At 39.4% G+C, this 18,420-nt stretch overlaps 1 protein-coding gene across 2 annotated transcripts in view; it reads right to left on the bottom strand.

The window, feature by feature from the left end:
• The window catches only part of LOC144382410 (uncharacterized), a 162,715-nt gene that overhangs the window by 2,721 nt on the left and 141,574 nt on the right, over positions 1-18,420 (bottom strand). The window contains exon 3 of one of the 2 annotated variants that reach the window (XR_013449325.1): positions 7,984-8,540. The exons of the other annotated variant lie outside the window; for it this stretch is intronic. The gene's annotated coding sequence lies outside the window, so the exon portion shown is untranslated. Of the gene's footprint in view, positions 1-7,983; positions 8,541-18,420 lie in introns of those variants that run through there. 2 annotated transcript variants of the gene reach the window in all.

The raw sequence follows: 18,420 nt of genomic DNA, 5'->3' as shown, positions 1-18,420 counted from the left end.
CACTCTAACACTTTATTTTGGAAATAGTTAAATCTTAAAGGACTTGCATAGTATTTCTTCACATGTGATTCTCAAACCAGCTGTATCATCATCAACAATAAATCCTGGGCACATCCCAGCTCTATCCAACTAGAATATCCAGGGAGGGAGCATTTTTAAGTACCCCAGGTGTTTTGTTTTTGTTTTGTTTTGTTTTGTTTTGTGCCCAGCGAAGTCTATTGGGTACATTAAGTTTGAGAAAACGACTTCTGGTGGCCAGTTCTGCCAATTGCCAATTATGCCACCTTGCATAATTTACTTTGGATCTCAGTTTTACTTGAACAATGAAGGAGTTTAACTGGATGAATCAAGTTTTCTTCCAGCCTTGAAATACAATTCAAATGCTAACATGTATCTTTAAACAGATGTCCCTGACCCACTAACAGTGTGTAATAATACCAGCCCAAGTATGCTAGAACAATTTGGTCTGATTGTGTCTGAGATCTCATCGCTTTGAAGTTGGGTTTCCACATCTGTATTTATTTCCTCATGCCTCTGTAGAACCCACTGACAAATGCTGATTCTAAAAGTGGTAATGTTCTTTTATCTGTTTTTTAGACCCCAAACACCCTGCAAAGGGACTATTTTGATAAATGTTTCTTTACTTTATATTACTCTGATTTCTCTTCAGATCGCATAAATGTAGATTAGAGAAGTTCTTGATTTTGGAACTAAAATATTTTATAGTATTTTAGACTGGATATTTTATTTTGTAGTGCTTTTTAGTCCTACTGAAAATAATTTAGTGTGTTTGAAGTTAAAGCTTAGGTTTAGTTTACAATTTTGCAGAAAAAATTACATACTGAATAGAAGATAATCTTTGATTTTTTAGTAATGTGTTACTCAGTACTTAGTTCTTTTTATCTGGATATAAAGCCCAACTTACAGCAATGGATTCAATATATTTTCATGTGTTAGTATTATCTCTTTAATATTTAGTAAATGGGCTGCTTTTTTTTAGAAACAATAGTAATGCTTTACTGATAGCTATCCCTATTGTGTCCAAAAAAGAGAAATACATGTAAGAACATTAAAAATTTTTAGTATTAGTGTTCAATAAATTTCTAAAAGGATCAATTTAAATTTTAATTCTAGGTTCCTAAGTTATATAGCTTAACTGTTTATCAAAGAATCTAACACTAAAATGTCAACTTCATAAAAATATGAACCTTGCCTGTCTTTACCTCTAGAAGCCTTAGCATATAGTACATAATAGGTGCTTAATAATCCTTAAAAAAATTTCTGAGTGAGGTGAATCATAGGGAGTGTAGTGAAGATTGTCTCTCACAAACAAGCTATTTTGCAGGAAAACTTGAGAAACAACTAAATTTGCAATTTTCCCTTTAAAATGCTATAGAACATTTTGCATCTTAATTTAATTTTTTTAAAAAAGATATTGTACCTTTAGAGTAGATTATGGCTAAGTAGTTTGTATTTATACTGCTTGAACAACAACTGACATATGAAAGTACTTAATAAATGTTTGTTAATTAATAAAGGAAGCAAAATTGCATCAATAAAATGTTTCAGTTATCCACAGTGGGGCTGAAATGGTCAGAAAGCAATGAGTGCCTTGCCTAACAGTTGCAAAAAATTACAGAGGAGACAAAATAGGAAAGGCTATAAAAATGGACTCTGCAAAGGAAAGAGGAAAAAAAAAAATGATCAAAGCTTCTTTCCAGTGGAGTGTGTACCCACCCCACCCCCACCACACACACAAGATCCCTGCCTTTTAATAGTTTTCCTGTGCAGTTTCAAAAACTATAAACAGTAGTAGATTTGATATGTGCTAGTAATGGCTTTAATAGATTCTGTGCTGTGAATTTTCTCATTTATAATCTCACTTTTAATTCTGCTAGCTCCAAGATACAGTTTACCTTCTCCTGTGTAGTAAGCTTAAAGAATAAACTCAGAGTGGTAAGTAATTGTAGAGAAGATTGAATCTAGCCTTTTAGTATATACATACAACTCTTCTCTACAATATGATTCATAGTTGTTCAGTGTTGCTCTTCAACAATGTTTCTTTTGTATGTTTCTTGCACACTTTCTTTTATGACAGTAGTCTAAGTAATAGAACATTCCTGAGAAAAAAGACAAAACGATGTACCTCCAGGAGTCCTGGGATCGAGCCCTGCATGGGGATCCGTGCTCAGCACAGAGTCTGTTTGGGATTCTCTCTCCCTCTCCCTCTGTCTCTCCCTCTGTGTGCTCTTTCTCTGAAATAAATAAATAAATCCTTTTTTTTTAAAGATGTACCTCCCTGAAAGATGGATGGATTTCCTGAGTCTCCAATTTGAGGGAGCAAAGCAGGAAGCATAATACCTGCTTATTTTCCAGTTTTCCTAAATGGATAAAAGATAAATGATTATAGCTTGAACTGCAGCCTTTATTTTTTTCTCAGATCATTCTTTGGAGTTAGATGATGTCCAAAGAAAGTAAATGTATCAGTATCCTTTATTGAGTTTATTAAAATTGGTGCATACTTTGAATGTTGATGATTTACTCTTCCTAGAAGTAAATTAAGGAATATCTACTTAAAAAGAAATAAACTTAGTCCTCCCTGAGGTCTCTTTATTCCTAAAGGTTCTCAAAGAAATATCAGCTGCCTCCTGTCCTTTTATGGAATCTCCTTGCAAATGGAGAGGGTTGTGTGGCAAAGGGCCGATTTCCACTATTCCTTCTGAGTGGTCAGGGGAGAGTGGAGTTTGGACTTAGAAGAGGGATTAGGAATGCATCTTCATTTGTATCTTTGAGTTTTTCACTTATGTCTCTAAAATGTGGGTTTTGGGTTTCTTCCAGAAGTCACTCATCCTATCACACCACACACACACACACACACACACACACACACACACACACACTATCCCTTTGACCTCGAAGAAGCCACAAGATGATATTTGGGACTGAGTTGAAGACTCGGCCAACACAGGCACAGAGAAACTGGCCCTTCCCATAGCCTTTACCTGCCCTGTTTGTGGGAGAATGTATTTCAAAGCCATTCTTCAGAGGGTCTTCAGGGATTGACACCACCCAGGAGTAGAGAATCAGTCTGGAACAACAGCATTATTTGCAAAGGGTAACTGCCAGACTATGAAGGCTTTCTATCTCCTCCAGGGTCCTAATACTCCTCTCTGCCACCAGCCCTGAAGCTGTGGTGCCCAATGAGCTCCATTTCCTTGGCTTAATGAAAAGTCAAATTTTGGAGTGGGGAAGGAGAAAACAGAACCTTTCCAAAACTTTCCATTCCCTGAATGTCCTTGGGAAAGTCAGAGAGACAAGAGGCTCCCTGCTGAGTCCCTCTTGGGAAAAAAAAATTGTTTCCTAGAGTGGAGGGAAGTCTGGGATTAGAATATAGTGGTTTTATGACGTGAAGTGCCTCACAGGAGAGCATGCTGACGCTGGAGAGGAGTGAGAGGACAAGACTATTCACACCTTTCAGAGCAGAGTTTCTCAGCACCATGGACAGCCAGAAAGGTACCACTGGCATGGAAGGGAGTGGTAAAGCCCCAGAGCCTATCCTTTTTTGGAACAAAAGTCAGGATGGGGTAAGGGTCATGAAGAAGTTAGTAGAGAAGCCAGGAAGCACGACTCTGATGATTGTCTCTGCTCACTGCAGACGTTGAATAAATTTTGGCTGAGTAATGGAAAGACAGAATAGACAAGTGTGACATTTATTCCCTTGGTGGCAATGACCAGTTTTTTGTGCTTTATACAGAGTAAAGCCAGGTACTTTTTTGTTAGTTAGTTTGTTTTTTTAGTGGTGCACTCCCATGCGATAATGTTTGAAATGGGAGGGTGTAACATTTCTCAGTAGTGCTGCTCTGGTAATCCCAATTCGAATGCCAGTTTTTCCATCAAGCTGAACCTAGTTGGATGGACTCTTACTCTCCTTTAGTCTCATTTTCCTCCTCTGTAATATAGGGAAGATGCATGCCTACCTCACAAGATTGTCACAAAGATAAAATAGCATATCGTGTACATAGAAGCTTCTCAATCACTTTCAGCAGTATCTAGCAATTTCAAATGTTTATTATTCTGTTATAAAGCACAAATGAGCTCCCATAAGAATTAGTTATTATATTTTTGTTCATCTTGGTTCAGCAATATGATCTCAGTTGGTTCTTCTTCTCCCCCCGCCAAAAAAAGGACAGTTATTAGAGTGCCCTACATAAAGATTCTCTGGCTTCCATTTGAGAAAAGAATTTGACCAAAGCAGAATTTAAACCTTTCAACACAGTCCAAATCTATATGTACATATAAATTAATGTCGTGAGCAGTAAAATAGGAAATCTATATCAACTTGAAGCTAAAACTGTATTGTGAAAGGGACAACTTTGAAGATTGAAATGGAAATGTCCTGTTTGAAGCTAAAACAACAGAACTTCACTTTCCACCTTCATTTCTGAAATTGGCATGCCATTAGACAGTTCCCTTCTTCCAGAGCTGTAGCATTACCAGTACAGTTTTAAATCACAATGTCCAAAAAGCCAGTATTTGCTCTGCTGCTAAAGACACTATTTCTCAACTGAGAATATCATGTTGTGCTCATTTTATGAAATAGTTAACATAAACAAGATTGATTTAAAAACCGAACATTCTCCAGACATGTTCTACTGAGGAACCAATACAAGAAAAAATGGTTTCACCTTGCTGCCTAATTTTAAGATCCCCTCAGGAAATGAAATTTGGGGGTGCCTGTGTGGCTTAGAATGTTAAGCATCTGCTTTCTGCTCGGGTCATGACCCCAGGGTCTTAGGATCTGCCCACCTTTCTCCCTGCTTAGCGGGTAGTCTCCTTCTCCCTCTCTGTCTGCTCCCCCCCACCCCCGCTTGTGCGCTGTGCTCTCTCTTAAATAAATAAATAAAATATTTTTTTTAAAAAGGAAATGAGATTTGGGGAGCTATTTATCTTTCCATGGGCAGTAAGTGGAGACCAGTTTTAAAAATAAAAGTCATTGGAACAGTGGTCAGACCGTTACCTCTTCTGAGCACTTTGCTCCAAAGCCCACCCTATAAAAAGCCAATGTATAGGGCAAAGTAGAAATAAAGATTCTTGCAAAATAGGCTAGGACAAATTAGTCCTTCAAATAAGCTGATGTGATAAGAAGGAATCCTGTTCCTCTAAAAATATTGCTCCTTCCCCATTCATTAAAGGATTGTAGAATAAATGTCGCCAGAAATCTTCCATCAACTGTATAGTCTGACAGGGGGAAGAGATAAGCAATTAAATTATAATGATTAAAATAGCAGTTTATTGCACTTTTCGGGATTAATCTAACAAGTATTTGTTTGACCGTCTATTTCCTGCTCCACGTGAGACCTGGAGCATTAAAATGTTTACTGTGAGGGCGACCCAGCAGCACCTCGGTGGCCCCACTGAGCAGAACTGATTTAGGAGATCTATGTTTCCACCTATGCAACACCTCATTCTTCAGCCTCTTTTTTCCGTCCCTCTCCCAAAGCTCTCCAAACTAAAAGGAGGCAACCTCCATTTTACAGTCCTGGTTCAGAATCAGCTCAGATGAAACCGCAAGCACAGGATTCATTTATTTTTTTAAATTAAATTAAATTTTATTATGTTATGTTAGTCACCATACAGTACATCATTCGTTTTTGAGGTAGTGTTCCATGATTCATTGTTTTCGTATATCACCCAGTGCTCCATGCAGTAGGTGCCCTCCTTAATACCCATCACCCGGCTAACCCATCCCCCCACCCCCCTCCCCTCTAAAACCGTCAGTTTGTTTCTCAGAGTCCATAGTCTCTCACTGTTCGTCTCCCTTTCCGATTCCCCCCCTTCATTTTTCCCTTCCTTCTCCTAATGTCCTCCATGATATTCCTTATGTTTCACAAGTACGTGAAACCATATGATAATTGACTTTCTCTGCTTGACTTAGGGTTCATTTAAAGAGGATTAAACCTCATTGTTTCGAAGATTCAGTTTCTATTTGGCATTAAAGCTTCATCCCCTCCACATATGGTAATGGGTTTTAAGCCAATCCCAGCTTCAGCCTGCCCTGAAATTATCAGGATCAGCTTGATGGCTTGGGGATCAGGAGTAGAGATGACATAAGCACGTGGCTATGCAACCTTCACCTCTCGCTTGTCCGCCTACATCCAGAGGTGGGGCAGGGGAGGGAGCTGGAGGAAGAATAGATTCCAGGAGGGGGCAGTGTGAGAGGATGGGAAACGTCAAAAGAGTTAACCTCTTTTAAATCCAGAAAGGGGAGCTGGCACAGAAGGGGAACGTGAAAAGAAATTTTCAGATTCGCCCAGGCAATGACTTAACGCTCGGGAGGGTGCGGAAACGTGACTCTCAGACCTTGCATGCGAGCAGGTTCATTAAAATCAGTTCCAGCTCCACAGTCGGGACTCCTTCATCAGCTGTAGTGGAAGATGGGCGCGCTGTTCTTGGCCTTAAATATCCAAGTGTTGACGTAGGCCAGGACCACGGACAGCTCCCGCCCAGCGGTTCCTGGGCAGTCTCCAGTTCCACCCGAAAGGACAAGGAGTGCGGCTGGCTCTGCTCCCTTCCCAGCCACCCCTGGGTGTCTTTTAGGAGCCTGGGGTTCGTCCTTGAGCTAGGCGCCCACAAAGGGCCAAAGCCAGAGAATCAACAATGGGGATCCCTATGAAGACCGAGGTCCCCAGCTCCCTGGGAGCTCAGCTTCAGTTCCAGAAAGGCAGCACCCAGGAAGATGACTGCGGGGAGAAGGCGGCTGCGGGGGCCCCCCCGGGAGTCGACAGGGCGGAGGTGACCTTGTTTTTTCTACCCGAGGGAGGCTGGCTTGTTGAAATCAACCTAAGTCGTCGAGGTACCGCTTCTTTCTTTAGGTCCATTTTCGCTTCCAAGTGAGGGATAGGTGAGAGAGACGTGTCAGAAGACTCTGCACAGTGGAGCTGAGATTTCCCAGGGTGATAAGCTCAGTCACTCTCCGCTTTTCCCTCTACACCACAACTCTTGTCCTTCCTAACCGGCTCTTTGGGGGGGAGGGGTTGGCAAGATATGTAATGCCTTTACTCATATTCCCCCTTTCCAGGGTCCCTGCTTCACCAACCACTGGGTGGTCTCCCCACTCCCCACCTCCCCTTTCCAGATCCAGCAATCTCCTGTGGAAAGAGTTGAGAGGAAGGTGGGTGACCAGGGCTAGGCTGGGGTTGAGGCCTGGGGGCTCTTGCCTTCTGCTGAAAAGTGGAGAGAGAATGTGAGATTATTCTGCTTCAAGTTAGTCTTCTCTGCTGGCTTCCACCATAAATGTAGAGGCAGAGTGCAAGGAGAAAAAGCCTTCCTGTTTCTCCAAGACTGAAGAAACATTTCACAGATATAGCCTTTGTTCAAGGAGATGGACCTTTTGTGGGGGCATGGGGGGGATGGGGTGGGTAGGCATGGAAAGCATATTTCAATTCAACTGAGCAACAGCTTCCAAGGCTTTGGTCTCTGTGAATCCAAAAAGATTCAGGGCTGGCCCTGGAGGCAATGGTCAAGATGGAAGACTACACCTAGGTGGAGGTAGGAGATGAGGGAGAGAAGATGCAGGAAGGAGGAGGGAAGGTAACTACCAGGTTTTCTTCTTGGTTGAGTATTGGGATGGGAATGCAGACACACTATTGCCTTTAAGGATTCGTAATTTAAATCATTGTTACTGGTTGTAGGCATCTAAACTAGAATTAGAAGCAGAAGTATTACTGGAAGGGAGTTTGGGATCAGAAAACCACTCAGTTAGACTTTACCTTGGTTAATTCAAAGGGGGAAAACCCCAACCATCTGACATCTTTCATGCTGAATGATCTAAAAAGACACCACCTGGAGAATGTAAAAAGATACACTAAGATGACCTTTGCAGCAATTTTTGTATTAGCAAGTATTTTGAAACAAGTCAAATATCTATCAGTAAGAGATTGTTTAGGTAAATTATAATCTGTATAATGAAATATTGTGCAGGAATTAAAAAACAAAATGAGGTAAATCTGTAAATACTATCAAGGAAGTCCAGGAGGTATTGTTAAGTGAAAAAATCATGATCATATTTTTATTTTTTAAAAAAGCTGTCAATGGTATATAGGTATGTACATGGCCTATAGGTATATTTCTATAATCACAGAAGAAAGAAAAGACTGGTGAGGACCAGAATGTTGACAGTGGTTACTACTAGGGCTGGAATGGGGGTTGGAGACTACTCTCATTCTTTACCTTATATTCTGTTTTAAAGAGAAGAGAAATGATATGATTAAAAATAATTTGAATTTTGTTTTTTTCTGTTTTTATTTTCTTTATTTCAATATTTTCTTTTTTAAAAGATTTTATTTATTTATGTGAGGTAGAGAGAAAGTGAGAGAGAGCACAAGCAACAGAGAGGAGCAGAGGGAGAGGGAGAAGCAGGCTGCCCGCTGAGCGGGGATCCTGACGTGGGGCTTGATCCCAGGACCCTGAGATCACGACCTGAGCCGAAGGCAGATGCTTAACCAACTGAGCCACCCAGGTGCCCCATATTTCAATATTTTCTGTAACAAAGAAATAAACAAAGAAATAAATATTCTGAAATCAGAAATAAACAAGTACGTGAAGGTGTCAATTACTGATCCATCTTTCCCTTTAGTCCTTTGAAACAAATATCCACCATCTAGAATCCAGATCTGTTCCCAAAGCCAAGGGTGCTTTGTCCCAGCTAGAAATTTACATAAATATGACATTTCTAAGTCCACTGTCAGCCTGGTTATTGATACCTTAAAACAAGAGTTCATAGATGTGCAGGTTCATCCAGAAGATAGAGGAATATCCTATGTTTCTATTAAGACTTTGTAAATCAAAACTGAGTAGAGATGAAGTGCTACTATTTTCCTGCATTTACTATGTTCACTAACATTGTTTCCTTTTAAGGGTAGTTCCTGGAATTACCAAGCACCACAGTCTACTCAAAACTTTTTTCTTTTAGAACTTTCTGATGAAGGAGAGAAGAACATAGTGATCAAGCAAGGGAATTGAAATCAGACTGAACCGCTGTTTTCCTATTCACTGAATCAATGGTTTCACCACATTATTTACCACATTTTGCTTCTGCTCCCTTACCCATATGTGGGGATATAATAGTACCTACTTCATAGATTAGGTAAGAGCATTAACTAAGATAAACCTGTAAAACTTAGAAGAATGTGAAGTGTCAGCAGTTATTATCCCTAACTCTGCCTAGAAAATGTAAATCAAGGGACAATGGAAACCTGTTAGGAGCAACTTGGATCTTTTCCGAAACTAAACAAAACAAATAAACAAAAACAAAAACAAAAACAAAAAAACTTACCACTTACCGTGGGCAAAAGAGATAGAGCTGGAGAATTGGGAATAGACTGAGGAACGAAGCTATAGTCTGCCTACTTACACGGAATAAGGCGATGAGTTTTAAGATTCAGAACTCCTGGATTCAACTCCTGGCTTTACCATTTACCGGATATTTGCACATGAACAATCATGTTACCCTCCTTTACTTTTTGTTAACTACAAAATGTCAACAATAATAATGCCCAGTTTATATGGTAGTACTAAGTACTGAGTACTCAATACATGCTAGCTTCTTTTTTTTTTTTTTAAGATTTTATTTATTTATTTGACAGAGAGAGAGATAGCGAGAGCAGGAACACAAGCAGGGGGAATGGGAGAGGGAGAAGCAGGCTTCTTGCAGAGCAGGGAGCCCGATGTGGGACTCGATCCCAAGACCCTGAGATCATGACCTGAGCCGAAGGCAGACGCTTAACGACTGAGCCACCCAGGCTCCCAATACATGCTAGCTTCTATTTGTCTTCAGATGCTATCAGTGACACAACCTATTTCTTTACCCTTACTACTTCAGGACAGAAGGGTAAATTCCAGTGGCCAGTTGCTGCATTTCTCTTTCTGAAAATTTTATCTGATTCTAAGGCACTTTGTCTGCCCTTATGGAAGACCAAAACTGTCTGGAAATTAATAACCTCCCATCAGTCTTCTATCAAGACACTGGCTCCCAGAGTTTCCTGATTGGGATTAAGTTCAGTTGCCCACAATAATAGCTGCTTGATAACACTTCCTTTAATTATTGCCTTTCCTTCTCTGTTTTTCTTTCCTACTTTTCTAACTTCAGTTCTTAAGCTATTTGCACTAGAGTCCTTTTCTCGGGGTCTGCTTCTGGGAGAACCCAAACTAGGACAGAGGTACATAGTGTTTTGTGATGATGATGGCAGCATCTGTTGCTCATACAAGCTTCTGCATTATTTCCTTCCAAGATTGCCATTCAGAAGCCCATATACTATGCAATTATTAATTTTAATGTTTTTTGTTCTCTCTTAATTCAGATATCTTCATTTCTCTTCCTTACTTTTCCCTGGTTTCCAAGGAAAATACAAGATCTTGACAACTGCCACCATCTGGTAACCAAGGATGGACCCAGTTTGGACCATTATCTCCCTGAAAGTGAAATGTCCTTGTTTATCTGAATTCCATTCTATGACTTACTACTTATACTCTCCAAAATTCCAAAAGAGTATTCCAAGTAGGTTTTTCAACTGCTCTGAAAGCAAATACCATCGTCACTGTCACATAGGAATCTGAGAGATAAACTTCTATTTTTTTAAAGAATAGAAATCTGAATGTGGATTTAGGCTAGTATACATGATGCATTGCAAAATGCAAAAAAATTCTAACCCCAAATACATAGACAAAGGTAAATTGAACCCTCCTATTCATGAGTATCATGGAAAGAGCAATTCCACATAGTAGAGTGGGCAGTTCAGATTTAAACAAGCTGGGTTCTCATCCTGGTTCCTCCACCACTAACTATGTAACCTTTGGAAATGGCATTTAATCTCACTAAACTTTGGTTTTCTTATTCGCAAATTGGGGATAAGAATACATACATACATACATATACACATACATACCTCACAGGTTTTTTTCTAGGGATTAAATATGCTAAGTATATTAAGTACTTAATACAACAGCATATCGTAAGAGTCCAAGAAATGTTGACCCTTATTTTCCCTATTGGTAATAACAACAATATTTGATAGAGGAAACATAAGGTACCATATAGTATGCACTGAAATTATAAATTCTGAAAGCTAAAAAGAGATCCTAGACATCTGACAGGACAATAATCCTCTAACCGAGGTAAGATGAGGTAACATTCTACAGAACCCACAATTGGTTTCAGCAAGCAAATACAATAATTGCTCATTACATGTTAGATATGATGGTATTGGTGTTGCTGTTGGAACAGGCAAAGCAGAGGCAAAGGGGGTACTGGTTGTTGGAAGACTTTAAGGTTATAGATCAGTGCAAAGCCTATTCATAGTCACCTGGAAGGTGGCCAGAGGTAACACCTAACACTAGCTTAAAATAGGGGACCATTTCTCTTCTCTAAGCCAAGAATGTGGACAGGGACCTATCCATCTTGGAAGAAGAGGTGGGACTTCCTGGGCTCAGTTTGCCAGAGGGAAAATGGGTTCAATTAGTATGGCACTGAGAGGGAACTACATAGAGACAGAGAAGGGAGCATGATTTCTGCCTAAACACTCTCAGTGGGTTGATATCTAGATTGTCCAGTTGACTGATTCTCAGGATAGAATGAGTATCCACAGTATGCAGGTCACATTGCTGCTGGGGACATGCACTGTGGCACATGCCTTAGAAATTTCTGCTCCATATCTCCAAGCCCCCCAAAATGGAGATCTTATCCAGAGTGAATGGCTGGAACTCTTTCAGAAATTTTAATCCTGACAAAGCTGTGCTGTCTTGTGGCCTATCTTATCACAATATTGCTTTCTAAAGAAACATCACTTTTGTGGCAGAGAACCATTTTTGAGCAATTTAATTCTTTATTGGAATCTTTGGAAAGGGGATCTAAGGGAAAATTCCATTTATTTCCTTACAGAAAAATATCCTGATATTCTACAAAATTTTCTCCTTTCTCTTTCCTGTACTTTGTATCTCTTAAACCTTAGCCAATGAACCTTTTCTTTCTTTCTCTCTCTCTTTCACATTTATGTTCTTATCTCCTAACTTTCTGGCTCTAAATAACATAGTGTTATGGTTCAGAGCATGGTCTCTAGAATCAGACTGACTAGTTTTGAAACTAGTACTGCCACTGTTTGTTTATGGCCTTGGAAAAGTTGCCTAATATTAGTTGACATATATTGACTTTTACCTTGTGCCAGGCATGTATTAAGTAACTTGCCTAAAATCATTTAGCTAGTTTGTAATGGACCCAGGACTTGGGCTCAGGCAGCTTGACTCCAAAGCACACATTGTTGGTGATACTATTCTGCCATGCTATGCCTCAGTTTTCTCATCTTTAAAATGGGAATAATAATACCTCCTCATGGCAAGAAAGGCAATGTTACTATTGAGTGGTAAGGCTGTAAACATATTAATTTCTTCCTGACATCAAATGTCCTTAATGGTTCCATTTTACTGAGTTAAATGAAGTACAGAGAAGTCAAGTTACTTTCCTACTGTTAACTCTAGTAAATTTGTAAAGCAGGCTGGATTTAAATTCAAATCTATACTACTTCTAGAGTAGGTATTCAAACCTATACTCAGCCACCTGCCTATGATATGGGGCATGTTTCTCTATCTCCCTGGGCCCCAGTTTTCTCATCATTAAATTAAGGGGTGATAATACCTGCCCTGCTCTCTTCACAAAGCTGAGGAAAGAATAAAAATTAAATATGGAAATGTAATTTGTAGACCTTCAAATGGCATGGAACTGTAAACTAAGGTATCACTGGAGATTTCTAGAAGCTTCCTCTTATATTGCACACAACTAGGGAATGAACGAAGTTTGATGGAGACACCAGACACACTAAAATTACCCAAGGACACCATAGATGGTCATTCACCCTACTGGATGATCTATTAGAGATCCTGCTGAGGAGAGGACAGAGGGATGGTTGCCAAGGTCCCTGGGGCCAGCGATATAGGAGAAGTGGGGAGATGCTCCTGCTACATATTTCAGGATGGAAGAAGAATCTCTGTTCTACTGAAACAACAGTGTACTTCTATTCATGGGGAAGAAGGAAGCTCAGCAGTTGAGCTCATGGAGAATTCAGTTACTTACACATCCAATCTTCTTTCATTCCCCTTGTCCTAACAAAATCACTAAGATTACTTTCCCTTAGGAGGAGTAACAGTGGCCTCAGCCATTTGTTCAACAAATATTTGTTAATTGCCTATTATGTGCCAGACACTATTCCAAAGAATAGAAGTAAAGTTCCTATTTTGGTGAAGCCTGCATCCTGGTATATGGGTAGGGGGGCAGGAAGGGCAATGCAAAATAAAGAAATAAAGAAAATTATTTTGTGTGACAAGGGCTGTGAAGAAAACAAATACCTGGATTGCTCATTAAAATAATTCCTGATGATAGATCACTATATACTCTTGGCAAATAATCTGAAGGTATTCAAAGAATTAAGTGACATCACTGTAATAAACCTTATATTCTCATTTGCCTATTTATGTCAATAAGATTTCTCAGCACCTAAAACTATAAAAAATTAAAAATCACCCACAGAAGTAGAATCAATATTAGTTCCTATCTTATTCTCATTGTAAATAAATCCTATATGAATTAATAGAGATTTAAAAATATATATCTAATTAATAAATACATTTGCAATTGAAGTTTACTTTTTTGGCTAATAATTATTCATAAAGGGGCGCCTGGGTGGCTCAGTCATTAAGCGTCTGCCTTTGGCTCAGGTCATGATCCCAGGGTCCTGGGATTGAGCCCCACATCGGGCTCCCTGCTCGGCAGGAGGCCTGCTTCTCCTTTTCCCACTCCCCCTGCTTGTGTTCCCTCTCTGGCTGTGTCTCTCTCTGTCAAATAAATAAATAAAATCTTTAAAAAAATAATTATTCATAAATTGTATACTAATAATATTTGTAAATTTTACCAAGTCCAAAAGAAATATTTTAACCTTTAGGACCTTATGGTAACAGGAATTTTTTTTAAACTTACTTTTAATTTATATTTGTATTTTTGTTGCAAAGAACAATAAATTGCTTTTAGAAATAAAATATATTGCATTGGGATAAAATTCAGTTTCGAATGGAAATAGGATTTAAGAAAATAGTAAGAAATAAAATTATAAAATTTGTAATGATTATCAAAGTGCTTATTCATGTATTTTGAATGGATTATGGTGAATATCAAATTGCAATGGAATTCAGATTTCATTGGATACCTACAGAATGATCTACAGTTTTAAGTGTCAATATTTTAATGCACCAGGAATTATATTCTTTGCAACATACGATAAACATTTTCAGATGATAATAAAATATATAAGGTGTATACAATTTTTTATAAAATTTTAATTTTTTTAATAAAATTGTTTTAGGGAGTGTATGAAATATGTTTGAATACCGTGTGTGTCATCTGTAGGCCGCAACCATCTTTAGTGGCCTCTAGAGGGAGTCTCTCCTCACACATTGTCCCAGTTCCACTTCAAGGACAATTTGGAGGGGTAAAGAATTCTCACTTGCATTGATTGCTCCATAAACTGTTAGAAAGGCCCTAGGGACGGGAAGCCGACTGGGTGGGAAATGTGTCATAGTGGAAATAGAACTAATGGAGAAATAGATAATAGATCTAATGTGAGTCCAGAGTCTTCTATCTCTTTGGCTCTCCAAACAGTGGTTGCTCCACTCGAAAAATGAGCATAAGAATACCTACCCTTTCATGAACCATGAGAGACGATGGACTCTGAAAAACAAACTGAGGGTTCTAGAGGGGAGGGGGGTGGGAGGATGGGTTAGCCTGGTGATGGATATTGAGGAGGGCACGTTCTGCATGGAGCACTGGGTGTTATGCACAAACAATGAATCATGGAATACTATATCTAAAACTAATGATGTAATGTATGGGGATTAACATAACAATAAAAAAATTAAGGAAAAAAAAAAAAGAATACCTACCCTTTCCAATCCACAATGTGGTAGAATATAGCGATAAAGAACACAGACTCTGGAATTTGATTGCATGAGTTCAAAGTCCAACCTCGCCATTTAACAGCTGGGTACCTGATGTATATTTTTTATTTCTCTCTGCCCTCTGTCATCTAATAATAACTGTAATAGGTATAATAATAGTGCCTACTGAACAGAGTTGTTGTGATGCTTAACCAAATGAATATTTATAGATAAAGTGCTTTGAATTGTATGTGGCACATAGCTATTATTATTACTTATTACCTTAGCTATCACTGTTATAATCATTCACATGGCTATTGAAAAAAATCAAATGGAACAATACATGACAGATGCTTTAAAAACTATGGCTGCTATACAAATAAAAGAAATGCTGATAAAACTATATTGGTTATGGTGCTTTCACCAGCAAATTGCAGAAAGACAAAAATAAAAAACCCAACTAAAACTGGCTTAACTTTTAAGGAAATTTTCTATTTCCCATAACAGTAAGTCCATACATGTGATAACTGGGACTCCAGTGCCATTTCTCTGGGCTCTGCCCTATGCGTGTGCTTTGTCTTCATAGTGACTTTCCTCATCATCACAGGATGGCTACTGGCAGAAGCTACAGCTAAGTGCTTCCCTTCTGCTGTGGTCTGAATGTTTGTATCCCCCCAAAATTTATGTGTTGAAACCCTCACCCCAAAGATGATAGCATTAGGACCTGGGACTTCTTGGGAGTTTCTTGGGTCATAAGGGTGGAGCCCACAAGAATGGGATCAGTGCCCTCTTAAAAGAGACCTCACAGAGATCCTTCTCCCCACCCACCATGTGAAGACAGTGAGAAAATGCCAGCTATGAACCAGGAAGAGGGACTTCACCAGACCTCAACCAAGCTGGTGATTTGATCCTAAACTTCTCAGCCTCCAGAACTGTGAAAAATAAATTATGTTATTTATAAACGGCCTAGTCTGTGCTATTTTGTTATTGTAGCCTGAACGGACTAAGGTATTTTCCATATAATTGGTCAACTTAAGTCAAGTGCCCATCTCTGGATCTAAAACATTTCTTAAGGGAATATCATGCACTGATTGCCTTAACGCTGGGGTCTGAGATGATCACTGCCGGCAAATGGGATACTGCGACTAGACTGGACTAGACTAGACTAATCAGGAGCCAGGCCTTGGAACTGGGGATGTGAGTCACATGATGTATTTGGATCCCAGCAGGAAGCAGATGATATATTAAAACTAGTTAGGTAGGAGAATTTATTTATTTTTATTTAAATTCAATTATCCAACACATAGAACATCATTAGTTTCAGATGTAGAGTTCAGTAATTCATCAGTTGCATATAACACTCAGTGCTCATTACATCAAGTGCCCTCCTTAATGCCCATCACCTACTTACCCCATCCCCCCCACCCCCTTCTCCTCCAGCAACCTTCAGTCTCTTTTCCATAGTTAAGAGTCTCTCCTGGTTTGTCTCCCTCTCTGATTTCTTCCCATTCTGTTTTCCCTCCTTTCCCCTGTGATCTTCTGCACTGTTTCTTATATTCCTCATATGAGTGAAACCATATGATAATTGTATTTTTCTTATTGACTTATTTCGCTTGACATAATACCCTCCAGTTCCATCCATGTCGATGTAAATGGTAAGATTTCATCATTTCTGATGGCTGAGTAATATTCCATTGTATATATATATACCACATCTTCTTTATCCATTCATCTGTTGATGGACATCTGGGCTCTTTCCATAGTTTGACTATTGTGGATATTTCTGCTATAAACATTGGGGTGCAGGTGCCCCTTTGGATCACTACATTTGTATCTTTGGGGTAAATACCTAGTAATGCAATTGCTGGGTCCTAGGGTAGCTCTATTTTTAGCTTCTTGAGCAACCTCCGTACTGTTTTTCAGAGTAGCTGTACCGGCATGCACTCCCACCAACGGTGTAAGAGGGTTCCCCTTTCTTAAATAGGAGAATTTAATAAAGTGATTATTTTCAAAGTTTTAGGCAAAGTTAGGAACTCAATAATGGTAGGGTACCCAAGAGCTAGCAACAACCGGGAGCCATTACTACTCCTCAGACCAAGGAGTAGGGAGCTGTTACTAGAACATTCATGCAAAGAATTGAATGGAGAGGGTTGCCCAAGAGGATCTTTCTGCATTCCTAGAGAAATGCTGTCAATCTGCAACTACTTAACAATGGAAGATACCAGCAGAATAAATGCCCCAATGTTATTGTTGTACCACTTGCTGAAAGCCACAGTGCAAGGGAGCCATTGATGCCAGAATGCACACCCATCACCAGGTCAAGCACCCATGCCCTAGGTCAGAGTGGAGAAAGACAAAGATGCATTTGGAGGAGCAAGTGGGATAGGAGCACAAGTGAATATTGAGCATACCTGGGTGCACAGAAGAAGGGAGTGCTATCTTAAAAAAATCATGTCTTGGTAGGAAAGGGGAAGGGAAAAGCTGGATAGATATCTTAACAGGATTCACTATAAGTATCCTCATTCAAAATAAAATTGTTCTCTCTTTTTCAAATGTAAACTATCTAAAATTGCAGACATCTCTTATTTGGAAGTAAAATTCATCCTCAAGGGAGCTGTGCAAGAAGATAGCAAAAGCCTGAGCTTCCACTACTTGATGAGGGATTCAGGGAAAGGGGGGATGTCCTGACCTTTCAGGGAAAAATGAAGAAATCCATTCCCAGAAGGGGGATTGCAAAGGGAAGTGGCTGTTCCCTTAACAAAGCCAAAGAGGGCAAGCCTGATGAGGCCTAAGCCAGTTACATGGTGTAATTTACTGAATGGTGTTGGCTCTCTTGCAATATTTTAAGGCGATTTTTTTGGTAATACATGATTAGTAGGGAAAGATTTGGATGTTGCCATTTTCCAAAGGAAACTTGACTACTCTTAGTAATAGAGAAAAATGTTCTCCTTGGGAAGTCTCATATTTCTATGCAAAGTGGTGTCCCAAGTCAGAATTTACACAATTTATTATTGCCTAGCATATGAGGATCAGCTAATTAGTTCTGAACTAAATGTCAAGATAAACAAACCCAAACTCTAAGGGACTCCAAGAAGCTCTATGACTAAGTGGCACCATTGAGTGCCCATCAAGGGCGAGGAGAGTCTACACCAGTGGTTCTTAACATTGGCTGCACATTAGAACTACTTGGGGAATTTTTAAAAAATTTCCACGCCCAGACTCCACCCCAGAGTAATTAAATAAGAAACTTTCAGTGAGGTCCAGATATTGGTACTTTTTGAAAACCTCCCTAAGCGATTCTAATATTCCACCATGGTTGAGAATTTCTGGTCTATAAGATACCTACTTATAGATGTAGCATGCCCCAGATCAAGCAGTTGGGGCATGAACTCACCAGTTTAGTTCAAATAGCCATCCCAGCATATGGAACCTATGGCTCTGTTTTGC

The sequence above is a fragment of the Halichoerus grypus genome, chromosome 6 (genome assembly GCF_964656455.1).
Source record: "Halichoerus grypus chromosome 6, mHalGry1.hap1.1, whole genome shotgun sequence".
Classification (NCBI taxonomy): Eukaryota; Metazoa; Chordata; class Mammalia; order Carnivora; family Phocidae; genus Halichoerus; species Halichoerus grypus.
Note: the sequence above shows the minus strand (reverse complement) of the source record. Positions and strands in the feature narration are given on the sequence as shown.